The sequence below is a fragment of the Pelodiscus sinensis genome, chromosome 1, assembly GCF_052426305.1.
Source record: "Pelodiscus sinensis isolate ZL-2025 chromosome 1, ASM5242630v1, whole genome shotgun sequence".
Taxonomy (NCBI): Eukaryota; Metazoa; Chordata; order Testudines; family Trionychidae; genus Pelodiscus; species Pelodiscus sinensis.
This window is the reverse complement of record NC_143052.1, coordinates 346,678,020-346,691,024: the sequence shown is the minus strand read 5'-3', so window position 1 is coordinate 346,691,024 and position 13,005 is coordinate 346,678,020. Positions and strand designations below refer to the sequence as shown.

Genomic DNA, 13,005 nt, shown 5'->3' with positions numbered 1-13,005 from the left:
GGTGCACCCTGATGGAGGCTAACGCAAGACCCTTGTTTTTTTGGTGCCGTGCATAGTCCAGTACGGAGGAAATGGACGGACGTGTCGGATCGTGGTGGTTCGAGGTACACCAGGAGGAGTATCTGTGCCACTTGTGAAGGTAAGTTTTCCTCGTGGTTTGTCGCCTACTTTGTACTAGGACGTGTTGGACTGCGGCAGAGCAGAGAGATTCACATGGGTTCAGCCAGTTAGGAACCATGCTGTTAGGTTCAGCATTTGTATCTGGGGATGTTTCAGGTGTCCTCAGGCTTGTGTGAGGAGGTCGTGGAGAGGCAGAAGGCGGATCGGTGTCCGCACAGAGAGGCGGTGCAGGAATGGAAACCAGTGCTGGCGAGGCCAATCTGGGGCTATGAGGATTAGCGTAGCCCTGTCCGCCTTCAGCTTCTGAAGGACCTTGGGAATGAGAGGAAATGCATAAAGGAGGGGTCCGCGCCAAGTCATGAGGAAGGCATCCCCTAGAGATGCGTGGCCCAGGCCCGCTCTGGTGCAGAACTTGCGGCATTTTGTGTTGGCAGGACTTGCGAAGAGGTCCACTCGGGGAGTCCCCCAACGTTGGAAGATGTCGTGTAATATGCCGTCGTGCATTTCCCATTCGTGTTTCGAGTGGAAGTGTCTGCTCAGGAAGTCTGCCGTCATGTTTGTGGTGCCAGGTAAGTAGGATGCCAAAGGAGTCACCCCGTGGTGAATGCACCAGTTCCAAACGCGGATAGCTTCCATGCATAGCGAACGGGAGCGAGCGCCGCCCTGGCAATTTACGTAGTACATGGCTGCGATGTTGTCTGTAAGTATCGTCACAGTGGTATTCCAAATGTAGACAAGGAAGGATTTGCATGCGTTGAAAATAGCACGAAGCTCTAGGAGGTTTATGTGCAACCTTGCTTCTCATGGGGACCATTGGCCTTGTACCGAGAGGGAACCCATGTGGGTCCCCCAGCCTAGTAGGGAGGCGACTGTTGTGATTTGGTGGAGAGGCTGCTGCGGGTGAAATGGTACACCCGACAGCAGGTTTGTGTGGCTGGTCCACCATCGGAGTGATTGAAGAACGCCAGGTGGCGGTGTAACAGGCCTTTGGAGATCATATCCGGTGTGGTGGTATACGAGGGTCAGCCAGTGCTGAAGGGCACGCAGGTGTAGTCTGGCGTATTTCACCATGTAAGTTGTGGCGGCCATGTGGCCCATGAGTCTGAGACATGTGATGAGTGGAACGGTGGGGCTCACAGTGATGGTGCAAATGAGGTCCTGGATGGCCTGAAACCTTTGCAACGGTAGGAACGCTCTGCCAGCAAGTGAGTCCAGACGGGCCCCAATGAACTCGATGTCCTGAGTGGGATGCAAGACGGACTTCTTCTCGTTGAGGAGGAGTCCAAGCGATCGAAAGACTTGCATCGTGAGGTGAACCATGTGGGAGATCTCGTGTGCCAAAGCGCCTTTGAGCAGGCAATCGTCCAGATAAGGGAAGATGAGCACCCCTTGGCATCGGAGAAAGGCCGTGACCACGGATAGGACCTTTGAGAACACCCTGGGGGCTAAGGATAGCCCGAAGGGGAGGACCTTGTATTGAAAATGGTCCTTCGCCACGACAAAGCGCAAGAACCTTCTGTGAGCAGGGTGGATAGGGACGTGGAAATAGGCGTCCTGGATGTCGAGGGCAGCAAACCAGTCCTGTGGATTTAAAATAGGGATTATGGCAGCTAACGTTGTCATTTTGAATCGTTGTTTCCTGAGAAATTTGTTCAGATGACGGAGGTCTAGGATAGGGTGCCAGCCTCCGGACCTTTTCTGGGTGAGGAAATAGTGAGAGTAAAAGCCCCTGTTCCTGAAGTCCTTCGGAACTGGCTCTATGGCACCCAGAGAGAGAAGGCGGTTGACCACTAGTCTGAGGAGGGTTTCGTGAGAGGGGTCCCTGAAGAGGGATGGGGTGGGAGGGATGGTTGGTGGGATGGCTATGAGAGGGATAGGATAGCCGAACTGAACAATCTCGAGGACCCATTTGTCCGTGGTGATTTTTGCCCATTGATGAAGAAAGGGTCTTAGACGGTAGTGGAATAGCTGGGTTGAACGATTCACGGTGCTGCCTGTGGCTGTGTGCTCGCCCTCGACCAACACATCAAATCTGTTGCTTGCTGTTGGAAGTCATGTTCGTTCTGCCGTTCAGGTTTCGGCGTCGTTGAGGCCTCCGGCGAGAACGCTGGTTGTCAAAAGGCCTCTGTTGTTGGTGCTGCTGTTGCCACTGGGCTGTGTCTACACTGGGCCACTTATTCTGGAAAATCAGCCACTTTTACGGAATAAGCTGCGAGCTGTCTACACTGGCCCTTGAATTTCCAGAAAAGCAACGACGCTCTACTGTACAAAATCAGCCGCTATTCTGGAAAAACTATTCTGCTCCCGCTCGGGCATAAGTCCTTATTCCGGAACACTGTTCCGGAAAAGGGCCAGTGTAGACAGCCCAGTAGTCTTTTCCGGAAAAAAGCCCCGATCGCGAAAATGGCGATCGGGGCTCTTTTCCGGAAAAGCGCGTCTACATTGGCCACAGATGCTTTTCCGGAAAAAGGGCTTTTCCGGAAAAGCAGCCTGCCAATGTAGACGCTCCTTTTCCGGAAAAACTGAAAACGGAATAGTATTCCGTTTTAAGCAGTTCCGGAAATTCATGCCAGTGTAGACACAGCCCTGGTGTCTAATGTAGGGGTAATCATATCTGCGCTGATAGGGTGAGTACCGACGTCTCTTTAAGGGGGGCGTATACATCACCAGAGTTCTCAGGGTTGTCCAAGAGTCTTTAGAGGAGTGCAGGATTGCATCCGTGGTCTCTGCAAAGAGCTTATCCTTGTCGAAGGGTAAGTCCTCGACTTTCGTCTGTAGTTCCTTTGGAACTCCTGCCGCTTGAAAGAAGCTCTATGCATAACAATAGCCGTAGTGGCAGAGTGAGCAGCAGTATCAGCCACGTCCATGGCCATCTGGAGGGATGTTCTCGCTGATGTGTAGCCCTCTTGGATGAGTGATCTCAGGATCGATCTTTTTGAATCGGGGAGATGATTCATGAGAGAAGTGAGGCGTGAAATTGTATCGAAGGAATGATTGGAAAGATGCGCCAAGTAATTGGCGATTCTGAGGAGTAAAGTCACTGAGGTGTATACCTTTCTGCCCAGGACATCAAGCGTCCTTACGTCTTTATCAGAGCTCTGGTGTTTGAGGTGAGGGGCTCTAGATCTCTGCTGAGCTGCGTCGACTACTAAAGAGTTAGGCTGTGGATGGGCGAAGAGGAATTCCATGCCCTTTGGTGGCACGAAATATTTCTTGTCGGCTCTTTTGTTGGTGGGAAGGGCTGACGCTGGAGCATGCCACACTTCGTCAGCCAGTTCCAGGATGCCTTCGTCGAGAGGGATGGCGAGGCGTGAATTGTGTCGCAGTTGGAGATTCCTAAAAAGCTTGTGTTGCTTATCTTTGAGCTCTTGTAGGGGAATCTCCTGTGTAATCGCTACCTGCTTAAATAATTCTTGGAATTGATGGAGGTCGTCTAGAGGAGAGCTGTCGTCGGGGTTCACTGCATCCTCCGGAGGAGATGAGACCGGAATGGAAGACCCCGAGGCATGGTGCACGAAGGGAGTATGTTCCAGCTCTGAAGAGTGGTGAGATGGAAGCTGGAGTGGCTGCCGTACCGATAATGGTACGGGGAGCAGGGCGAGCAGGGCGAGCAGGAGCGGAGGTGTGATGTCCTAGAGGAGGCAGAAGAGGCAGAGAGATGTCTGCACTGGTGCCTGCAATGGGGAGATGCAGCAGCCAGAAAGGGGGAGGGCAGTCTCGACGAGCTGCGCGGAGAGCGGCACCGATGAGAGGACCGGCGTGGGGATCGCAGCGCCGGCAGAGGAGAGGACGGTGCTGGGGAGAAGAAGCGGGAACGGGAGCATCTGCGGCGGCGTGGGGAATGGAAAGCAGCAGCAGGGCTCTGGGGTGACTGAACTGCGGTATGCGCTGAAGCGCTAGCCGCTGAATTACTCAGCTCCTGGTGCGGCAGAGCAGGAGCAATCTGCACCGCGCCAGCCCCAGAACGGGTCGGCGCCGCACGGTGACTCGAAGGCGGGGCCGGTGTCGGGGCCGGTGCCGTGATCAGATCCGGGGCTGCTCTCGGCGCCGGCTCAACGCTCGGCGCCGGAGGAGGAGGCAGCGGATGAAGTGATGTCGGCTGGGGAGCCGGCGTCTTTGTAGGCTCCCGTGGCCGCTTAGTCTTTGAAGCCCGGAGGCAGGGGGACATGGCTTTGGAATGCCAGAGGTCCCCGGTGTCTGTGCCTGGCTGTCCCTGCCATTAAAGGCTGCTGGCAGGGATCTTTCAGAGGCTGGCATTGCCTCCCGGCAGGAGCCGCATTTTTTAAAGCCGGTAGCTGACATTTGCCGGCAGCCTGCTGCTTGTTATCTCTTGTTGTTTTTGAACAGTAGGTGGTTGTTAAGGCTGATAGCCTGGTAATGGCTCTGGCCAGCTATCTTTTGTTCTTGTTATCTTAACAGTCTGTCTTTTTTTTTTTTTTTTGTGAAGGGAGCTCTATAGGAAGAAGCTGACAGGAGAACAGCTGAGAGGCGGGAGGTAAGAGGGTCTTTGCTTTCACTCCCGATAGTTCTTGTTTGTCCTTCCTCTCTTGAAAGAATTTTTTTTTTTACTTTATGGGGAGAGAGGGGAGAGGGAGGAAAAGGAAATTTTATATATAGAAAGGGAGAACTAGAAGCCGTCTAGCTCTGTGGAGAGAGGAGCGCGGTTACAGGCATCTGCAGCCTGAGACGGTGAAGAGGAACTGGCGGAGGGGCCGGACCGCGCGACAGAAAGAGCGCGAAAGCCGCGAGCCTGTGGCACATGCGTGGTCCGGCCAGACACTGCTAATGACAAGTCTCCGTCTGCGGCGCCGGGGCAAGCCCAGCACCCATAGTGAAGCACCCGTGGGGACATCCCCGAAGAAGAACAAGGCATTTTTTTCAAAAGTTTTTCAACTTTTTGAAAGTGCTCTTTCGAAAAAAGGTGTTCTTGAATGCCAACAGGGCTTTTTGGAAAGAGAGCACCGAGACTGCTTGGGTGGTCTCTTTTGAAAAGGCGGCTCACTTTTTCAAAAGAAGTGGTTGCAGTCTAGATGCTCTCTTTTGAAAGAGGCTTATAGTCTAGACCAGGCATGTCCAAAGTCTGGCCCGCGGGCCAAATGCGGCCCGCGGTCGGATTTAATACGGCCCCCCGCTTCTCCCGGCTCCCCGGTGCTTTTTTTAACTGGCGCGCTCAGCGCGCCGCTTCGGGCCACCGCCGCCACCGCCGCCACGGTCCCAAACCCTGCCCCTGCACTCCGCTTTGGGGCAGAGAGTGCAGGGACAGCCCCCGCTTCCTCCCCCTCTCCTGGCTCCCCGGCACTCCTCTGACTGACGCCGCTTCCGGCCGCGCTGCCGCCGTCCATGGCAGCCGCTGCGGTCCTAAAGCCTGCCATGTAGGGCACGTCCGCAGCCCCGCTCCCCCGCTTGGCTACGGGTTCGCCCTGCCCCCGGGCCGCCGTGAGGCCAGCGTGCCCTGCGCTCTCCGCCTGCCTCTGACCCTGCAAGCCCTCTACCTTGGGGCTGAGAGTGCAGGGACGGACTCCGCAGCTGCTGAGATCAGGGACGGACTCCGCAGCTGCTCAAGCTCAGTATCTGTGATTGGCCCTGCGCACTGTCAGCTTCCTGGCGGGCTCAGGCACGTGGAGCTGCGAACATTAGAGACTTCGCCACAAACGGGCTCAGGCACGTGGAGCTCATCATTAGAGACTTCGCCACAAACAGCCACAAAGGCAAGAGAATTCTTGTTGGGCAGTGTATTAGTGCAGTGTATTACTTGGGCAGTGTATTAAACCTCTGGAACTGCGCTCACATGATCCCTTCCCCTTCTGGTCAATTTAAAAAAATGGCGACTGTAAATAAGAGAAGGAAAGTTGACAGTGAGGGCCGCCGCTTCCAGGACAGGTGGAAAGTGGAATATTTCTTCACTGAAATAGAGAATCACTGTGTTTGTCTGATATGCCAAGAGACTGTGGCTGTTTATAAGGAATTTAATGTCAAGAGACACTACCAGTCGAGACATAGCACATACGACAAGCTTACAGGGCACGACCGCAGTGAAAAGTTGAAGCAACTTGAAGCTGTTTTAATGTCACAACAGAAATTTTTCATAAGAGCCCGTGAGTCAAATGAAAATGCCACAAGGGCGAGCTATGAGGTGGCAACGTTAATTGCTAAAAATTGCAATTCTTTTGCTGAGGGTGACTTTATCAAAGAATGCGTTATGAAAATGGTTGAGAATATCTGTCCCGAGAAGAAGCAAGAGTTTGCCAACATTTGCCTGGCTCATAACACTGTAGCACGGAGAATTGAAGAGATTTCATCAGATATTAAGAGACAGTTGACATCCAAAGGAGTGGATTTTGACTTCTTTTCAATAGCCTGTGATGAAAGCACGGACCTATCTGACACAGCTCAGTTGCTGATTTTTATGAGAGGAGTGGACGATGAAATGAATGTGACTGAAGAGCTACTTGACCTCCAGAGCCTTACGGACCAAACAAGAGGAAAAGATTTATTTGTTTCTGTTAGTTCCGCCATCGATGACATGAAACTGCCTTGGAACAAAGTTACTGGGATTATTACTGATGGGGCACCTGCCATGGTTGGTGAACGAAGTGGATTATCAACCCTAATCTGTAACAAGGTGATCGAAGAAGGAGGCAAAGCTATTAAACTCCATTGTATCATTCATCAACAAGTTCTCTGTGCTAAACATCTCAAATATGATCATGTTATGAAACCGGTGCTAAAGACTATTAATTTTATTCGCTCTAAAGCCCTGTGCCACCGCCAGTTTAAACAGTTTCTACTGGACATCCAGGCTGAATACGAAGATGTTTTATATCACAACGATGTAAGATGGCTCAGTCGGGGGTCTGCACTGCAGCGTTTCTACTCTCTCAGAAAGGAAATCGGAGAATTCTTGGAAACAAAGGGACAACCAATGTGAGAACTATCTGATCCTATTTGGCTGGCTGATTTGGGGTTTCTAGTTGACATAACAAAGCATCTGAATGTACTGAACACGAGTCTTCAGGGGAAAGATGCAGCGGTGAACCAGCTTTATTCACACCTCAAAGCCTTTGGGACAAAGCTGCAACTTTTCATAAGGCAGTTGTCACAAACACAGCCCAATACCATACATTTTTCAGCGTTGCAGGAAATAATGAACAGTTTTCCACAGGACAATATCAGTGCGCAAATGAGCAGGTATGCAGCAGACATTGCATCTCTGGCTGGGGAGTTTAAACGGCGCTTTCAGGACTTTGCAGCTATTGAAAAGGAGATCAGCCTTTTCTCCTCTCCATTCTTTGTTGACCCCGAGGATGCTCCATATCAGCTGCAGCTCGAGCTCATTGAGCTGCATTGTGACAGCGAGTTACGCAGTCGTCACCAACAGCTCTCTCTTGTGAACTTTTACCGCCAACTGGATAAGAGCCGGTTTCAAGAGATTCGAACATTGGCTAAGAAAATGCTGAGCTTGTTTGGCTCAACATATATGTGTGAGAAGACATTCTCTGCTATGAACTGTAACAAGAACAAGCGTGAGGACAAGACTAAGTGACTCTCACCTGCGTGACATTTTGCGCATCAAAACCACTGCCTTTGAACCAGACCTAGCCTTTATACTGCAGTCCAGATCTCAGTTTCACCCTTCACATTAGTGTAGGCAAGCTTTTTTTCAATTGAGATGAATACATTGTAAAATCTCAGTTAATGTCAGTTGGTCTAAATCAGTTATAAATATATTTGGACACAACATGTCTAGTTGGTGTTATGTCGTTTGCCGTTTGCAATAAACTTTGCATAAAATAGTTAATTTGCATTTAATTTTAATGGTTCAAAGAATGTCAGGCAAAATGGTCGGCCCTCACGCATGTTCACTTCATCAAATCTGGCCCTCTTTGAAAAAAGTTTGGACACCCCTGGTCTAGACGTAGCCACACAGAACCTGCCCAGGGCTGTCTCCACTCCAGCTGCAGATCTTCAAGTGCGCCCAGGCAAGCAAATATCTGGGACTGTGAAATCCAGAGGAGTGTGCACTCCTGGCTGGGATAAAGGGTGGCAGTGTAAATGCCAGTTAGATAAGTTTCCTTTATTTCTGTGTACTTTGTTAATTGATTTTATTCACTTTTAGTTTGTTAAACCCTATTACTTTAAGTTGTTAAGTAAAGGTGTGTTACTTTCAATTTAATCAGTTAGATCTATTGTTTTGGAGTTAGATCCAGATTATTACTGGAATAGGGTTGCCAGATGGTTTCAAAAAAAATACCAGACAAAAAATCTGATAAAAATTTGTCGCAAAAAAAAAAGCAAAAAGCGCTGCAGAGTAACCGAAGGGGGCGCGGATTTGGGAGGTCAGGCCGAAATGTGGTTGTGCCCCTTTATTTGCCGCGTGTCCCGAGCAGGCTTCCATCGGGTGCCGAACAGAAAAAGCAGAAAGACTTCCTTAATTAGAAAATACCGGACATTTGTATGTTTGGTATTTTCTCAATTTATTTAACGGACACAAAGTCCAAATACCGGACACCTTGCAACCCTATACTGGAATAATTTTATTACTGGAGGCTCCCCAGGCACATTAAGTGTGACAGGGCCAGCCAGGTGGAGGCACCACCATTGTATATTCCTGTAGGAGCAAGGGACTGCAGCAAGGGAGTGGATAGGGAATCCCCAACTACAAAACATCACCACTGAGATACTCAGGATCCCCTTTAATGTTAAAACTATCAGGCGCCCAGGCACACAGGTAAGCGTGGCCTGCTCCTGAGTAACCCAGGAAGGAGAGGTTATTCACCTCAGCAGAAACTGGAGTTTTTCGAGATGGTTGTCCCCGTGGGTGCGCCACCTTGAGTGCTCCACCTTGGGTGCTTCAGCGCTGCTGAGCCCAGGACGAAGATCTTTTACAGAAGTACCCTTGGCTGGCTGTGCGTGCAGGGAGCCGGTGTGTGTTCTATACAGGCCACTGTGCATGAGTGACCAGCCCCCCCCCCCCCCCCACACACACACTCCTCAGTTCCTTTTCTGCCCCGGAGATGCTGTATCTCGAAGCAGAAGAAAGAAGGGAGAGTGGTGGAGCACCCACGGGGACAACCATCTCAAAGAACTCCAGTTACTGCAGAGGTGAGTAACCTCTCCTTCTTCTTCGAGGACTGTCCCCGTGGGTGCTCCACCTTAGGTGATTATGAAGCAGTGTTCACATGAGGTGGTGGGAGCTTCAGATGCTGAGATTGTGAGGCCATGAGTATTGTGTGGCCAAAGTTTGTGTCCGCGTCTGCGAAAGTTTTCAGTGCATGATTTGTGAAGGTGTGTGGCTTTACAAATGTTTTCCATCGATACTCCTCGTAGGAATGCCGTGGTGGCTGCCATTGCCCATGTCGAGTGAGTTTGTACCGCTGGTGATAACTCTTTTTGGGCTATGATATATGCTAGTTTGATGCAACTAGATATCCACTTTGAAGTCTCTGATTTGATATAGGCAGCCCCTGTGACCTCTCAGTCGAAGGGACAAAGAGCCGTGGAGTTTTCCTAAAGGGCTTAGTGTGCTGTAAGTAGAACACTAATGCTCTGTGTACATGCAGGGTATGGAGAGTTGCTTCTATGGTGTCCTTGTGTGGTTTGGGGAAGAAGACAGGTAAGTGTATTGGCTTATTGCAGTGAAATTCAGAAAGTACTTTGGGGAGGAATTTGGGGTAGGTTCTAAGCACGACCTTATCCCTGTGGAATATAGTGTAAGGTGGGTTTGCCATCAAAGCTGCTATTTCCCCAACTCATCTGGTGGACGTGATTGCTACCAGGAATGCCACTTCCATAGAAAGATGTAGGAGCAAGCAGGTGGCAAGTGGCTCAAAAGGTTTGCCCATGAGCACTTTCAGTACGAGATTTATGTCGCATGCTGGGGTTGGATCCTTATGGGGGGGAAATAGGTTGTGTAGAACCCGCATAAATTGTTTGATTGATGGGTGCATGCACACTGAGTGTACTTGGATTGGGTCATGCAAGGCGGAGATAGATGCCAAGTGCATTTTGATGGTATTGAGGGAGAGGCTTGTGCTATGTAATTCTAACAGGTATTGCAAAATGTGAGATACATCAGTGTGTGGAAATTTGCATCCGTGAGCTTCACACTAGGCCTGGAGCCTCTTCCATTTTTGAGTATATGTCTTTCTAGTTGCAGGTCGTCTGGAGTTGGCGAGAACACATTGAACTGGTTCTGTGAATGTCCTTTCTGATTGAGTCAGCCAGAAAGCATCCACGCTCGCTTCTCCCTGTCTGTTGATGTGTATATTGTTGAGATGTTGTCTGTGAGCATGTGTACTGTTTTGCCCCGTATGGGGTGTGTGTGGAAGAGAGAAAATTAAGGCATGCATACCTTATTGCTCTTAGTTCTAGTACATTTATGTGTGAAGAAGTTACTCACCCTGTGAAGTAACGATTGTTCTTCGAGATGTGCCCCGTGGGTGCTCCACTCCAGGTGTCGGGTCCCGTCCCGGCGCCGCGAATCGGAGAGCTATCAGAGCCGTGGTCCGCCGGACCGCGCATGCGTGGCTGCCCGAGGCGGCGTTCGCGCCTTTGATGTGTTGTGCGCGGTCCAGCTTGCTCAATTCCTCTCAGCCGCTCCCTGAAACGATAAAATGAAAATACCGGAGCGGGGAGGAAGGGCGGGTCGTGGAGCACCCACGGGGCACATCTCGAAGAACAATCGTTACTTCACAGGGTGAGTAACTTCTTCTTCTTCTTCGAGTGGCCCCGTGGGTGCTCCACTCCAGGTGACTTCAGAGCAGTACTCGAACACTTGAGCGCTCCGGGACTAAGGTTTATGGCTATGCGAAAGTACTGCTGTAGCCACGGAGGAATCGGCAGCAAATTGGTTTACTACAGCGTAATGCCTCATAAAGGTAGAATGAGAAGACCATGTTGCTGCTCGACAAATGTCTCGGAAAGGAACACCTCTAAGAAAAGCTGTAGTCGTGGCTACTGCTCTCGTAGAATGGGCCTTAGGAGTACCCGCAAGAGGTTTGTTATGTATAGAGTAGCAGGTTGTAATACACGACACTATTAACCTCGCAATCCGTTGGGAAGTGATGGGTTGTCCCTTGGTTCGATCTGCTAACGACACTATTAGACGGTCCGATTTCCTAAAGTGTCGCGTTCTTTCGATATAAAAGGCTAATGCCCTCCTCACATCGAGCGTGTGCAATCGTGCATCTTCCCTTGAAGTATGAGGCTTGGGATAGAAACAGGGGAGAACAACTGGCTCGTTGATGTGAAAATCCGAACAAATTTTTGGAACAAAAGCTGGATGAGATCTCAACGTTACCGACTCTTTAGTAAACACCGTGTAAGGCGGTGATGACATGAATGCCGCTATTTCACTCACTCTGCGAGCTGATGTAATGGCAAGCAGAAAAAGCAACTTAGTAGTTAGAAGTTGCAACGGTATCGTAGCCAAGGACTCAAAGGGGGGGCGTGTCAAGGAATCCAGAACAAAGTCTAAATTCCAGGAAGGTGGTGGTGGTCGCCGTGGTGGGTTGAGATTTGTAAGTCCTTTTAGGAACCTCCTTGTGATGGGATGAGCAAATACAGAAAACCCATCCTGACCTTGATGAAAAGCACTAATTGCTGCTAGATGCACTCGCAGCGAGGCTATCGCAAGGCCCGTGTCGTGGAGGTGTAAAATGTAATCAAGTATCTGGGATATTCCTGCGACATAAGCATCCCTACCATCAGTGCTACACCACGTTTCAAATCTGGCCCACTTGGCGAGGTAGGTCTTTTGAGTGGAATCTTTTCTGCTGTTTTTGTACTAATACTTCCTTGACTCTCTGCGAACATGATCGTTCGATTGGATTGAACCAGCGAGCATCCACGCCGTGAGGTGTAATGTTTCGGGTTTCGGATGGGAAAGGGAGCCGTTGTCCTGAGTCAAGAGATCCGGAAGCAGAGGAAGGGTATACGGTGTCCTGATGGACATCTGGTGGAGTACTGAATACCAAGGCTGCCGTGGCCACGCTGGGGCTATGAGAATTACTCGAGCCCTTTCTACAGTGATCTTTTCCAGGATCCTGGGAACTAGGACGATCGGGGGAAAGGCGTATAGCAGTGCCGTTCCCCAATTGTGGAGAAAAGCGTCTCCCAAGGAGCGATGTCCGATCCCTGCCCTGGAGCAATAATAGGGGCACTTGGCATTGGCAGCAGTAGCGAACAGATCTATTGAGGGAAACCCCCATTGGGCGAAAATACCGTGTAGAATGTCCGTGCGAAGTTCCCACTCGTGGTCGTGGGGAAACAGCCTGCTGAGTGAGTCCGCAATAGTATTCTGGACACCCGGCAAATAGGAAGCTGTTAGGATGGTATTGATGCGGGTACACCAGTTCCACAAGTGCATCGCTTCTATACAGAGAGATCGGGATCGAGCCCCTCCCTGTCTGTTTACATAATACATGGTGGCAATATTGTCCGTAAGGATTCTGACAGTCGTGTTCCTTATATGGGACTGAAAATGCTGACATGCATGACGTATTGCTCGTAACTCGAGAATGTTGATATGTAAGAGCATCTCCTGCGGGGACCAGCGACCTTGAACCGTCATGTCGTCCATGTGCGCTCCCCAGCCAGTAAGGGACGCATCTGTTGTTATTTGCTTCGACGGTTGCGGACGGTGAAAAGGAATGCCCGCCATAACATTGGTCGGCTTGGTCCACCACTGTAGGGATTGTTGTACATGTGATGGTATCGCCACCACCTTGTGAATGCTGTCCTTCATCGGAGTGTATACTGTACTCAGCCAGTGTTGAAGGCAGCGAAAATGTAACCTTGCGTTTTGAACAATAGTTGTTGAGGCGGCCATGTGTCCCAGTAGTTGTAACGGTACTCTGACGGGGATCGTTGGAGCATACGTCAGGG

General features: G+C 50.5%; 1 protein-coding gene across 2 annotated transcripts in view; it reads right to left on the bottom strand.

Moving 5' to 3' along the window:
• The window catches only part of LOC106732314 (disintegrin and metalloproteinase domain-containing protein 20-like), a 104,419-nt gene that overhangs the window by 61,943 nt on the left and 29,471 nt on the right, over nt 1-13,005 (bottom strand). The gene's annotated exons all lie outside the window — the stretch shown is intronic.